Source organism: Pteronotus mesoamericanus, unplaced genomic scaffold, assembly GCF_021234165.1.
Source record: "Pteronotus mesoamericanus isolate MK-2021 breed Mesoamerican mustached bat unplaced genomic scaffold, CSHL_Meso_final contig_1, whole genome shotgun sequence".
NCBI classification, from domain to species: Eukaryota; Metazoa; Chordata; class Mammalia; order Chiroptera; family Mormoopidae; genus Pteronotus; species Pteronotus mesoamericanus.
In genome coordinates this window covers 84,288-97,833 of record NW_026554998.1, presented here as the reverse complement: position 1 = coordinate 97,833, position 13,546 = coordinate 84,288, and positions in this window count along the sequence as shown.

Here is a 13,546-nt window from a genome sequence, read left to right as displayed (position 1 = left end):
AGAGAAGGGGGATGGGAAAGAAAATGCCAGGCCTTCTGACCACCTCCTTTTCTGGCTCCTTGCAGTTTGGACTCTGTGGGTGGGGGGAGGGGAGCTCACGCTGGAGCCAAAATAAAGACACAGTGCAGGTGGAAGGCCTGAGATCATCCTGGATCAGCTTTCCGAGGGCTGGCCTGTCTGCTTCTCTTCCCTCAGAGCCTTTTTTTTCTCCACTCCGGGACAACTCTGTCCCCAGCGCCACTGCGGAGAGCCCCTGCTTATGAAACAACTAGCACCAAGCAAACAGTATGCAAATCTGTCTTGCTTCAACAGTGCTCTCCTTATCCTTGCTGCCTAACAATAGACAAGAGACCCAAAGCCTAGCGGTATGAAAACAAGCATTTGACTAGGTTCACTGATTCTGTGAGTCAGGAATCTGGCCAGGACACAGCAGGGACGGCTTGTCTCCGCTCCGTGAAGTCCAGCGCCCCAGCTCTGACCACTGGCCCAGCTGGTGCTGGGCCCGTCTGCGGGCTTCCTCACTCCCTGGTCTGGCTCAGCTGGAACTGTCGACCCGTGAGCCTCCCTGTGACCTCTTCATGTGGCTTGAGCTTCCTCACAGCATGGTGGCCTCAGGGCAGGCAGACTTCCTTTGTGACAGCTGCTCATGGCTCCCCAAGCAAGTGTGTTGGCAAACAGGAAAGAAGCCACGTGGTGTTTTCGGACCCGGCCAAGACCACAGCCGCCTCATGGTTGTAATCATCGAAATGGGGCCCAACCTGCCTCGTTTCGAAAAGCAAGCACCCAGACCCTTCGTCTCGCCTGAGCGGGTGTCAGAAACTCCGCGGCCACGTTTTCCAGCGCTCTCTGGTTTAACCCCCACCGAGTAATCTTCAGGGAAAGCATGAGTGTTCGCCCTGCTGTACAGATGAGGGTGCTGACGTTCAGGGGGGTTAAACAAGCCCAGCGACCCCACTCCAGGACCTGCGCTCCAAATCACTGCCCACGAGACGCCCCACCTGTCGTTCCTGATGTCCTCTGTTCCGGATGCTCCCCAAGTCCCCGGCCCCACGTCCACGGCCCTTCTTGCCTTACCTCTTTTTCGTTGTTTTACGTGCTCTCAATTTCCTGCCACCCTAGGGGTTGTCGGTCAGACTCCCACCTCCACCCACCTTCACCTGGGGCCTATGGTGGAAAGTTCAAGAAAGGCGGCCCCCGCAGGCCTGGCCGATCTCTAATGACATAGGGGCTCTTCATGCTCTACGAGGCCAGAGTAGGAATGGCCTTTGTCCTGCGGAATCCTCACCAGCTCAGGACACTGCCGCTGTGGCCTGGGTCCTGGGCAGACCCCGCCTTCCCTCTGCCGTTGGCCCAGGACCAGCCCTAACTGGGTAACAGAACCCCACCTGAGTTTGAGAAAGCTCCTTTATACATTATCATCAGGTGCCTTCAAATAAAAATGAAGCTTTAGGAAGACACGTGGGGAAACGGTAAAACTACCTGGGGCATAAAATAAAATGCCAAAGGGTTACTGGTTAGTAGAGACGGCTCCTAGAAATCAGTAAGGAAAAAAACTAAGATCTCAATAGAGAAATAGCCTGAAAGTGCAAACAGGTGATACATTTCAGAAAGAAAAACACAAATGCATTGCAAATCTTTGAAAATAATTAGAAGTCATTGTGCTACACTGTTTTCACCTTAACTATTTGCAAAAGTTCTTAAAACAAGAACCCCCAAATTGCTTTCCGGAAGGGCTGTACATAATCAAACCCAGGTCTCACCCATCCCAGAAGGAGAGCATGGCTCTCCCCCAGCTGCCAGGGGAAGAACCGGGAAAGGCTACCAGGAGATGCGGGACATTCTGCCATCAGTTCAAAGGTGGCATGAAGGGGTCAGTCCACATCCCATGGGTTTCAACCTAGCGCACGCCACGCATGACCTACTCAGCAAGAACACACAGCCAGAGTCTTGCCTTCATGGCCATCCAACTTCGGTTACTGATAACAATCAAATTCAGCCTTTTTTCAGTGAAGGCCGGGACCTTAGGGAAAGGCCCGCAGAGAGAAGGCAGGCCTAGAGGAGCGTCTTAAAGAGCGAGAAGGTTCAGGAATTCCTCTCCGGGAGGCCGCAAGGCGATGCCGTCCCCTGCTTAATTCATTTCCACCCAGGAATTTCTGTTTGGATAAATGGGCCCTGATAAATGAGAACCCAAATTTTCCCAAGGCCTGCGCTCCCCTGGCTGTGCTTCCGTGGGTGGTCCTCTCCCCGCAGTCAGAGTCATCCGCATGATCCAGGCAAGTCGGAAGGGGGCAAGTCTGTGTGTGAAGCCAAGAAGTAATCTCCCCCTCTGGCTTCCCAGAAGGAGGGAGCCCTGAGGGTCATGGGAGGCTGGGAATAAAGGGACCGCTATGTCCCAGTCACCTGGGTGGCTGATTTTGTGCACGTTCATGGGGCGAGAAGAAGGAGAGGATTGAAAAGTTTTTGTTGTCATTATTTAGAATATTTTTCTCAAAAACAAACAAAAAGACCACATACAACTGGCTTTGAATATTGAAACAGAAAAATGAGGAGATGTGGTAACAGTGCTTAGGCAGAGGGGGCGGCCCACAGCCTACCAGCAGGGAGGTCAGAAAACACTTCTGTTCGAGGTCTGGTCTGGGGGCAGGTGGGGGGAGGTGGAGGGTGGGGATTCACTAGGGAAGGAAGGGAAAGCCTTGCCGGCCGGCCGCAGGACCTTTGCAGAGGTTAGAAAACCAACCTGGGGCCGGGCCTCCGCTCAGCCCTGCTCTGGGCTAGCTGGAGCCAGCCCTGGCTCCAAGTTGCTGCTGGCTGGGAGGTGACGCCCCAGAGGCTAGGATGGTGGGCGGGCAGATCGGGGTCCCGCAGACCTTCAGGACTTGGGGCTGTCGCTCCCCTCCCCAACACCAGTCGCCCAGAGGTTGAGAAACCTCACTTTACCGCAGTGGAAAAGCTGACCTGGCCCCCAGCAGGCACTTCCCAAGCCCTTGCGCGGGGGCCCTCTCCAAATAATAAACCTGATTCACCCTTGCACACAAGCAAGGCGCCAAAGCACTGCTCTCAACTAGCCTATTGCCCAGCTCGTCTATTTTCGTGGTTGGAAAAAGAGATACACACCCCACCCACCGCCCCGTGTTAGCCAGAGGGCTTCCCCAGACCTGTCCATTTCAGCCCGGCACCGCGGGGAGTTCCAGGCCCCCCGCACCTTCATCCTGGCGCCCGCCGCTTCTCCCCACCCGCCCTCCCGGACGCCCAAAGGGGCGGCGGGGCCTAGCCCGGGGCGCTGCGCGTGACCCCGAGCGGAAGGGCCCCAGTCTGGGTCCTAATGCGGGTGGCGTCTCCCTTGACAGGAGACGTTTGGGGACAACAGCGGGGACGGGAGATAAGGTGACATACCAGAGCAGATTTGGTGCGCGCGCTGATACTCCTCGCCCGACAGGAAACGCGGAGCTATTTAAAAGACCCTATCGATTACTTTATCTTTCCCGGAGGAAAGCTTCTTGCCCAGGGACAAAAGATGTTCCCCTACGTAGAGATACAAGGCCTCAGGCCTCCACACGGCGGAGGTCTGCGCCGGCAACGGCTGAGGACAGCGCGCGAGCGCGGAGGGGCTTACGCAGCAGAGCGCACGGCCGCCCGTGCCTCGACCGGAGCCTGGGGGTACTGAAGGCAATCCCCGGGGTAACCCTCTGTGCCCTTGGAAAAGTTTCTGGCCGTGTGCACTTAAAACACACACAAAGACAGTGCGCGTGTCCATCCACGCCGTTTGAGCATCTTTAAAGCGCACCAGGAAGCACATTCAAAGCGGTTCCTGGTGGCTGTGGACGTTTTCCACAGATCCGTGTCTGCAATAGAAACGCTCCCCGGTGCTCCTTTTAAGGGCTTGAATGTCCACGACTGTCATGTGTGCGCTGAAAGTGTGGGGCTGTGTCAACACAGCCCTTGAGAGCGCGCTCCCTGAGGGTTTGAATCCCCGCTCCTCGCCCATTTATCTGGAGCCCGGAACGCACCCCGAGACCTCCCGCTGCTGACACTGGATTTGCTGCGGGACCTGCTGCGCGTTGGCCTCCCGGTCCCCTGAGCCATGCCCCGGGGAGGCGCTCATAAATACCCTTTGGACCCAATTGCACGGGGACCGGTGGTGTTTCCTCAGCAGCCCCGTCCCTGCCGTGGAAAGTGTATTGCATAAGTTTTATTTTGGGGGGTGGTTGTTCCCTCCCCACCCCCCGCCCGCCCGCAGGGCAGGTCGAAAGAGAAGTTGTAGAAGGAAGACTCGGGGGACGGAAACGTGGCGGGGCCTGAGAACCTGCAGCCGACCGCTGCCCGGCCATTGGCAGCTTGAATTCCGCGCTGACCAGGCCCCAGCAACCCAGGGTGAGAGTCCGGGGACCTGCCGGGTCAGCCAGAGCCCGCGAGGGCTCCGGGATCTGCGCGCGGGGCAGCGGGGCCGCAGCCCGACCGTAGGCCTCGCCGGCCCCGCGCGCGGTGCCGAAGCAGGACGCGGCTCGGCTCCTCCCGAGCCCGCGCGAGGACGCGCGCGGGGCTGCAGCGCGCGCGGCTGGCTCGGCTATACCCCCACCCGCCAGGTGTGGACCTGCCCCAACAAATCCTTTTACCTCCTCCCCGTTTCCGGGTCGCTGTCCCTCTGACTCGACTGTTACCTGATTTTTCAGGCTGTGACCTTCGCCGGGGAGATTCAGAAGCGCGGATTCCGGAGTCGGGTTCTTTCGCCTCCCCGCGGCGCCTCTGTCGCCGAAGCGGTTTGCAGCCAGGGAAGGGGGCAGGGGACGGGAAGGGGGCAGCGGCAACGGACAGGTGAAAGCTCCGAAGGAACCAGAAACGACAACGGAAATTTGAAAGCGGCGCCCTCCCATCTGGCAAACCCTAACACGAGTCTTAAAGGCGGGTCACATCCACTGACGCAGGATAAATTCGGTTTTAGAAACATACCCGCCAAAGCATAAGAAAGTAACTTACACAAAGATACTGTCAGCAAAACTGGCCACGGAGAAAATGCAAAGGAGTTCACCAACGTGCCTGCTCTCCTGGGGTGAATCCAATATGTAATGACACTTAAATGTGCAGAAAATGTCTCTAGAAGGAATATACTTTTTAAAAGCTGGTGACCACCTGGATGGGGTGAGAATTAACTGTGGAGCGGGAAGGGACCCTCTTCCTCTTTGGGTGATGCATATTTTTTGTGTGTCTAGACGGTGGCAGTCCTTACAGGGACTTGTCATGGGGCAAAGCTCACTGCTCTGCACGCTGAAACGGCATTCATTCTGCTCTTGGTACACAATGCCTTAATAAAGTTGCTCTTAAAAATAAATAAACCCAGGAACAATTTTGACTTCAGGGAAAGGAACCGGTGGCTGGAAGAGGGGCGTGGTATACTTTCTATGCTACCTCGTTTATTACTTGTTTGTTTTGTTTTTTGTCATTGTTTTGTTTTTAAGGTGTATTATTCAAAATATGTAAGTAGGATATTTGGTGATGTGACTATAAAACAATTATTAAGGAAACCAACAAAAGCCAGAATAGAAGATGCTTGCCTACCCACTGTAGGAATAAAACAAACAAACACGCTACCGAAGCCTAGGAGATATTTTGGAAGGTGAGCTAATGGTCCGATTTGTTTCATTTGAGTTTTGCTAACGTGGTGAACACGCCAACGAAAAATGAGGATGGAGAATGTTCCTGGGGCTTCTGTGCGGTGTGGGTGGCTATCGCGTCCTCTAGGACACCCAGGGCGGGTGGGCCACAGGAGAGGGCGACAGAGGCCGCGGGAGCGGGAGGAGCAGGCTATCCCGCTTCCAGCAAAGACGCGGTGGCCCGCCACGCTGTGGGGGAAGGCTGGGCCAGGCCCGCCTCGGTGGACTCGGAGCTCCCACCCGTCCACCTCCCGAAGGGGCTAGTGGCTGCGGGGGTCGCCTGTCTGGGGGAACGAGGTGTGAACTACCTCCTCCATGTATTGCCCTGGACAGCAGGGAGGAGTCACTCTGGACTCGTTCGGGACAGATTGCCCATCTGGTTCGGATTCAGAGCCATTTCACAGTGTTTCTAGCCCTCAAGACCCAGAGGGAGTATGGGCCTGAGGCCAGGTCAGGAAAAGGAGGAACTGCCAGGCTCCTCCGCTGGGGCGGGAGTTGCCAAGGAGGGGGGTGGCCTCATCTGCTGCCCCTTTCCCGGGCCCCAGGCCCACAGCAGCGGCACCCAGCAAACCAGCTGGGCGGGGTTAATGTGCGGAAGCTGCCTGCCGGTGTGCACACCTTTGATTCTAAACTCCAAGATGAGGGGAGGGGGGCATACATATGCATTTTTAACACGTACCCCAGGGGGCTCTGGCCCAGATAGGTCCACAGCCCCAAGAGTTTCTACCCTTCTATAAAGGCACACCTTAGTTCACAACTCTTGGGAAATTATGATTTTTAAAAATCCCTTTAAGGCAATGAGTGCATATGGAAACCACAACAATGACAAAAAGGAAATGGTCCTTCAAACAGTATTATGGAAAATGTCAGGTCTTATTCCTGCCCCGCCACCCCCTCCCCCAATTCTCTCCCCGAGGAGCCTTCATTACCATCTTGTTCATCCTTCGAAACAAATCCATAGAACCATATGCTCCCATTTAAAATACAAGTTATGCAACGTGGTTTGATATTTATTTTTTAAAGGCTTTCATTATTTTTTTATTTTTAGAGAGAGGGGAAGGGAGGGCGAACAAGAGGGAGAGAAACACTGATGTGTAGCTGTCTCTAGCATGCCCTTAACTGGGGACCTGGCCTGCAACCCAGGCATATGCCCTGACTGGGAGTTGAACCAGCAACTCTTTGGTTCACAGGCCGGCACTCAATCCACTGAGCCACACCAGCTGGGGCTGGTTTCATATTTAACGTATCTCAAAATGTAACTGTAAGGGAACAGATATATGTAACAAATTCTTTCTCATGGCTGCTAAGTTTTGTGTTCTATTGGTGAGCATTTTTTTAAAAGCAGTCCCCTAAAGTAGACATAATATTTTTCAATGTTTTGGTTCTTTAAACATTAAAAACTTCAATGAAAATACTCTTTTGATGTGCATATACCTATAGAATAGCCCTTCAAGTGGAAATACTTGTTCAAAGGGCTTATGTATTTTTAATTTTCATAGCACCAAATTGCTCCAAAGAGATTTACCAATTTACACTTTCAATCAACAATGCAAAAGAGTGATGAGGTGGAGTAATTATCAAAGTTCTGGTGTTTGCCAATCTGATAAGTGAAAACATTTGCTCCTTTGTGTTTTCATTTGCCTTTCTTTCCTTTTTTCTATCTACCAGCAAAGTTCTGCTACATTTGCCAATTTTTCATTGTTTTCTTGGGTCATTTTGTCATTGATTTACAAGAACTCTTTCCATATTGTGGAAATCAGTCTTTCTTGTCATCATTTCTAGCATTTTACCTGTATGTTGTTTTCACTTTGAATCTACTTATCATATTTTCGTCTGTGCACAAGTTTATTTTTATGCCACCAGGCTTATATAATTCATCCTTTATAAAGATGCTAGGTCTTTAGTTTTCCTCATCTACCCTCCCAAACATACAAACACTCCAGATTTACAGCACTTTTATGTTTTGTTACTGAGGTTTACATTTTTAATCTACCTGGAACTGAACATATTCAGTGTAAGAATAATCCATTTTCCTTTCCCTGGCACCACTTTCACTTTATCCTGAGTGTGTGTTGTTGTATGGCCCACACTCTCCAAAACAGCATAGTACCGCAATGGACAGGGACCTTATTTCCACCTCGCCATTTTCACTTTGTAGATTAAATAACTACCAACACGCCTCTCCACCCCTCCCGTGCCCAGGCAAGTCCAAGAAACAGTCTGGGGTGTTTCCCCAAGTCCCACAGCTGGGAAGGGACCTCATACCACCAGAAGAGGATGTGCTCCCAGTCAGCCAGTCGGTGAGAGAGGCAGGACCAGAATGCAGTCCTGGGTCGTGGTCTAGCACAACACGGCCTCCCTCGCGGCCCGTGTCTTAGACTGCGCAATCCCAGCACCTGGTGCATGGTGAGCACCCAGTCAATGTGGGTGGAGGGGTTCAGGGACTCAGGCCCAGCGTCTAACAGTGACCAGGCTATGGAGTCACTTGGGGCTGGCAGTTCCAGCCCATTCTTTTCGCCTTGCCCCTCACTGTCCCCCGCCTACGCCCACACTTACACATAAAGCATACAATATCCACCCGCCAGATGTGCCCTCTGCTCCCGCCCTCTGTGGGCCCTGGGCCCTTCCTAGGGCCAAGCAACTTTGGAGAGACAACCATTAAATCAGTCCGGGGAACTTCCTGCCTATGCGGGCAGGCTAACAGGGCTAGGCCATGGAGCAAAGACAGCCAGGAGCCAGATGGAGGCCTTGGGGACATAGAGATGGCATTTCCAGGGCTCCGCTCAGGCTGCCCAGAAAGCAGGCCAGTTATATAATTTGTGGGGCCCAGTATAAAATGAGAATGTGGAGCCTATTGTGGAAAACGTATCGAGAATTTCAAGACACCCACAGCACTGCGTGGGGCCTTCTAAGCTCAGGCCCTGGCAAACGCACAGGCTACGTGCCTGTGAAGCCAGCCTCCCAGAAAGGACAGGGCTAACTATAGGGGAGGGGAGACAAGGGTCCTCCTCTGGCTCTCAAGGTTTGACTTTCAGGGTAAAGTGGGCCCAGGATATAGCTAAAACGTGGAAGCAACCCCAATGTCCACCAACTGATGAATGCAGAAACAAAGTGTGGTCTATCCATAAAATAGAATATTATTCAGCTGTAAAAAAGGAACAACATACTGACGCATGCTACATGGATGAACCTTGACAACATTATGCTAATATTTAATTAGCTAAGTGAAAGAAGCCGGTCACAAAAGGCCATGCAGTATATGATTACATTTGTATGTAATTCCCAGAATAGGCAAGTTATGGGGACAGACGGAGACTAATTTATGGCGTTCTCGAACTGTGGAGGTGGGAGATGGGGGAGAGGGCTAGGGTTTCTTTTGGGGGTGATGAAAATATCCTAAAATTGTGTGACGGTCACACAAACCTGTCAGTCAACTAAGAACCATTGAATTGTACACTTTAAATGGATGACATGTATGGCATGTGAATGACATCTATTGTATCTTAATAAAGCTGTTACCAAAGGAAGGGGGAGGGGGAGCAGGAGCTGGAGGAGGCCAAGGAGGAAGAGGAGGAGGAGAAGAAGGAAGAGGAATCTTAAGTTTCCCCCTCATTCTCTCAAATGGACTTCATGCCTAAGTCCCCCTTGTCCATGAAGGTTTTGGGGAACCCAGCACCCTAACCCCAGCAGCCTGGTCCTCCTCCAGTTGCGTTTGCAAGAGAAAGGCGTAGAAGGAGGGGGTGGAGGGAGAGCGTCTGGCTTCCCCTCCAGTTGTGGCGGCTGTGGGGGACAGGGACCCGCGGTACAGCGTCCCCAGCTCCATAGTCTCGAGTTTTGCTCTGACAGGTCACTTCCCCACTGCATGACCTTGGGCAAGTCACTTCACCTCCCTGAGCCTTTGACCTCCGAGGAGCAATCGAGATAAGCGGATCGGCGATGACAAAGGTGACAGCGTGTGGTTCAGCCTGTGGGCGCTCAAAACGAAGCGGCAGGAGGAAGATTTGGTACCGAAGGAGTCACCTGAATAAGGCGCATCCCAGGGCCAGAAAAATCCGGTGGGGCGGGTGCCACCGGACTCTTTAGGAGCCTCGGGCGAGGGCCGAAGCCCCCAGAGTAGTCCCCGCCCCCAGCCCCGGGCCCGGAAGGAAGCCGGGGCGGCGGAGGGGCCCCGCGGCCCGGCGGGGAGCCGGGACGAGGGCCGGGAGCCCGGCCGCAGCCGCCGCGGCTCATCCATCAGCCGGACGAAGAGCAGAGGCGCGCTCTCGGCCCTCTGTTTGCTTTCTCGCCAATTATTGCCGCGCCTCAGCCCCTTTGTTGATACAGTAGTCCGAAAAAGTGCTAATGTTCATTTATCAGGGGGCCCGCCCGGGACTCCACGAGTTGCGATTCTTCCCAAAATATAAACACGGGGCGAGCGTCCCAGACAGAAACCCCCATCTGTTTCCCCGGCGCGGGCCGAGAGCGAGGCGTTGTTGAAGATAAAGCCGCGGATAACGCCGCCTGTCTCCAATGGACGTCTCCCTGGCGCATTAATGACATTCCCGGTTATAGTTCCAGCTTATCTTTCAATTAATCATATATACCTTTTTCGGCCTGCCGGGCTGACTGCAGGAACCGGGGGCCGCTCGGGCCGCGCCGATCGCTTTTCAATTAATAATATTTTATGTGCGTAGAATGCACTGGAGTCCTCCTGGAATTCGGCTCATCTTAAAGCAGCAATTCTTTAAAAGGCAAGAAAATAGACAGATACGTTTTCGATCTCTTGCCTCCCTGCCTCCTTTTCTCTCTCTCTCTCTCTCTCTCTCTCTCTCTCTCTCTCTCTCTCTCTCTCTCTCTCTCTCCCTTTCTCTGGGCTGAAGGCTGTTTGTTTGTCCTGCTGGTTTGGCCAAAGTGCGGCTTAGGGAGGCGGCGGGATGGGTCAGCCACCCCTGGGAAGGGAGAGATACCCCTGGTGGGGCTGGAGAATCCGGTTTTGCCCCTCACCACCCCCACCCGTTTCAACTAATAGTTAAAGGAAACAAAACCATTTTTACTCAGAAACAGAGAGGACTGCAAATAAAAGCTGCCGATTGCTCTTGGACATTTCTAGGGGGAGACCAGTGTGGGTCGCCCCAATTTCGATTCTGCCCCTACCTATCCATTTTTGCCCTGGCTTTCTCTCTCCAGCAATGCTAAGGTCTGCTTTAGAGCCAAAGGAAATTATTCCCAGACTCCCAGGGGGTGGAGGAGTGGAGAAGTCGCTGAAGGGGTCCGAATAGGGAGCGTTTTCTCTCCTTCCCTTTTCATGACACCTGACCCACAGGTGTGCCAGCCCTGGAAATCCTCATACCCTAAATAAAGCGAAACATGTGATAAATCTTCACCGCCTTGATTTGCAGAGGAAATGCTCATTTTTTCTTCCTCCAGAACTATCTCTTTAAAAGAAAATGTTTTTTAAAAAAACACTGAAAACAGGGATCCCGGATGCAGCCTCAATGTTCCCCATTAAACGGTAATATTTCAGGCGTCAGCTCACACTAATCTTTCAAACTGTCATCGCGAGCTGCCCGGCCGGCCCGTTCACTTAACAGCACTCCCAGGACCCTCGTTCTGAGCTCTTTCCAGCTAGACGTTTAATTGAATCGGATGTGGCTCGTTTGCCAGACGTCACCGCCTGGGTGATAGGGATCCTCTCCCACTCCCCAAAAAGCAATCTTCAAAGGCGAGGCGGCCCCCAAGCTAGGTTAGTTGAGAGCAGTAACTATAACCTTGGCCAAACCCTGGTGAGGAAGGGCCAAAGAAAGGCCATGGATGTGCAGACCCGGCTGCGGAGAAGCCCAGTTCGGGGGTTGGGAGGTGGGTGGATGCAGGGGGCTTCCTGGGTCTGGATAGCCCCCACATCTGAAAAAAGGCACCTCTCCACAAACCCAGCCAAGGCTCCCCAGCACCGCGTGTCGATCCTGGCGTGAGAACTCAAGCGAGACTCCACTCCAGCAGCCCAGGCCGGTAACTGGCGGCTGGTGCCTGGAGCCAGGGTCGGGGCGCCTTCTGGACCCCTCGCAGCTCCCCGGACCCGCTCCCTAGCTCGGAGGCTGCAGGCCCCGGGAATGAGGGCGGCATGAGGGGCTGGGAAGGTCTCAGCATTAGGCCTCTGCTTGACTCCACGGGGCCCTTGCCGGCGGAGCAGCCCGACAGCTCACCGTCCCACGGAAGCAGCCTAAGGTTCTCGTTCGGGGTGACAGTTGCCACCTGGCCCCCTGCTTTGTGCGTTCCCAAAGCGCCTCCGTTCTGAAGCCTTAGGCCAGAGCCGGGCCCTGAGCTCCCCTTGGGCCCTGCAAGGACTTTCTTCTCATCTAAGAGCTTCTTACCCCAGTTTCCAACTCGCCTGCTGCAAGGAACCAAGCCCTCCAAGTCTACGTGCTCAGCAAGTCCGCGCCTTGCCCCCAGGAACTTGGGTCGCGGGGAAGTTGACGCTTTCCCGCAAAGATAGGATACGGCGACCTTAGAGTGGGGCCATTCTGCCTGCTGGAACCTCCCTGAAATTGCACACACAATAAAGCGCCCCTCTGCGGAGTTGTGGGGGTGCAGGGAAGGCCAGAAGCTCGTACCAGATCTCCCAAGGAAGCCAGAGGATGAGGCGCCTGCGCTGGGATCTGACCCGGAGCTTACGCTCCCAAGTTACTGGTAGATTTGTCCTACGGAAGATCCCCACTTCACTGACCCTGGGTTAGAAATTAACACCCCTCCTGCCCTGCGCTTCCCCCACGTGCCTGGCCAGTCCGCTGCCGCTGCCGGGATGCCCCACTGGGATCTGGCTGAGACCTCAGAGAAATCCTCCCCCGCTGTGTTCAGAGGAGCCCCACCCGCCGGAGAGCTAAGCCTGGTTTGGGGCCTGAAGCCTTGGAGCTGGCAGAGGCTCGGGGGCCTTACAGCTGGGAAGTGCGGTCAGGAAAGGGAGGGAGGTGGGAACGGTGAGCTCCGGAATCGGAAAGAGTAGGCCGCTGGGAGCTAGAGCACCCAGGAGACAGCTCTCCTCTGGGAAGCTGTTTACCGGCTGGGATTCTGGGTTTCTTTCGCTGTTAAGGGGAGGCTCATCTCTCTGGGAGGAGACTGGCAGTGACTGGCGCCCCCTGGAGTTGTGTGTGCAAAACTCCCACACCACAACCTTGCCTATCTTGCCTTTCTGCTTGACACACCCAGGAGCCCCCTGGGAAGGAGGGGCCGGGCGGCAGGACTGGCCCTGCGAGCCAAGTCAAACGGAGCCTCCATGTCATCCTGAATCTGCCCTCCTGCCAACACCCCGGGGCACACCCCCTCTTGTCTTCTTCAGGTTCTGCCCAGTTGTGCACCTTCAGCAATAACGCTCCTGGCCGGGACACCCCTGCCCAGCTCCCTCCCCAATCCTTCACACTCCCATTCTGCGTCGGATGCTGAGAAATACTTCTTCAAATCCCCGATCCCGCCCAGATTCCGAGAAGACGAGTTCTTCCCGTGAGCGCGCATCCTGGTGGGGTTTCCAGGTGGGGTTTCCAGGTGAGCGCTGTGGGGAAGTCTCAGGCCACAGGAGCAAAAGGAGAGCCCTCCAAGCGTGTCGCGGCCCCTTTAAAAAGCTGAGCAGGAATTTTTTTTTTTTTTTTTTTTTTTTTTTTTTTAGCCTAATGACTATATTAGGTGACACGAAACTGCTCATCGCTCCTGTCAACACAGCCCCTGGCCCAATGGCAAGCTGAGTCCCCCTCCTCTGGCCTGATCCCGCCTCCGCTGTCCCAGAGCTCCGCACTACCTGCCGCCGGCCACAACGGGAGTGGGAAGGCGGTGCGCAGGCGGGAGGGCAGCGGGCACCATGCAGGGAGGCTGCCAGGGGCCGTGGGCCGCGCCGCTCACTGCCGCCCACCTGGCGTGGTGAGACGCGCGCTGCC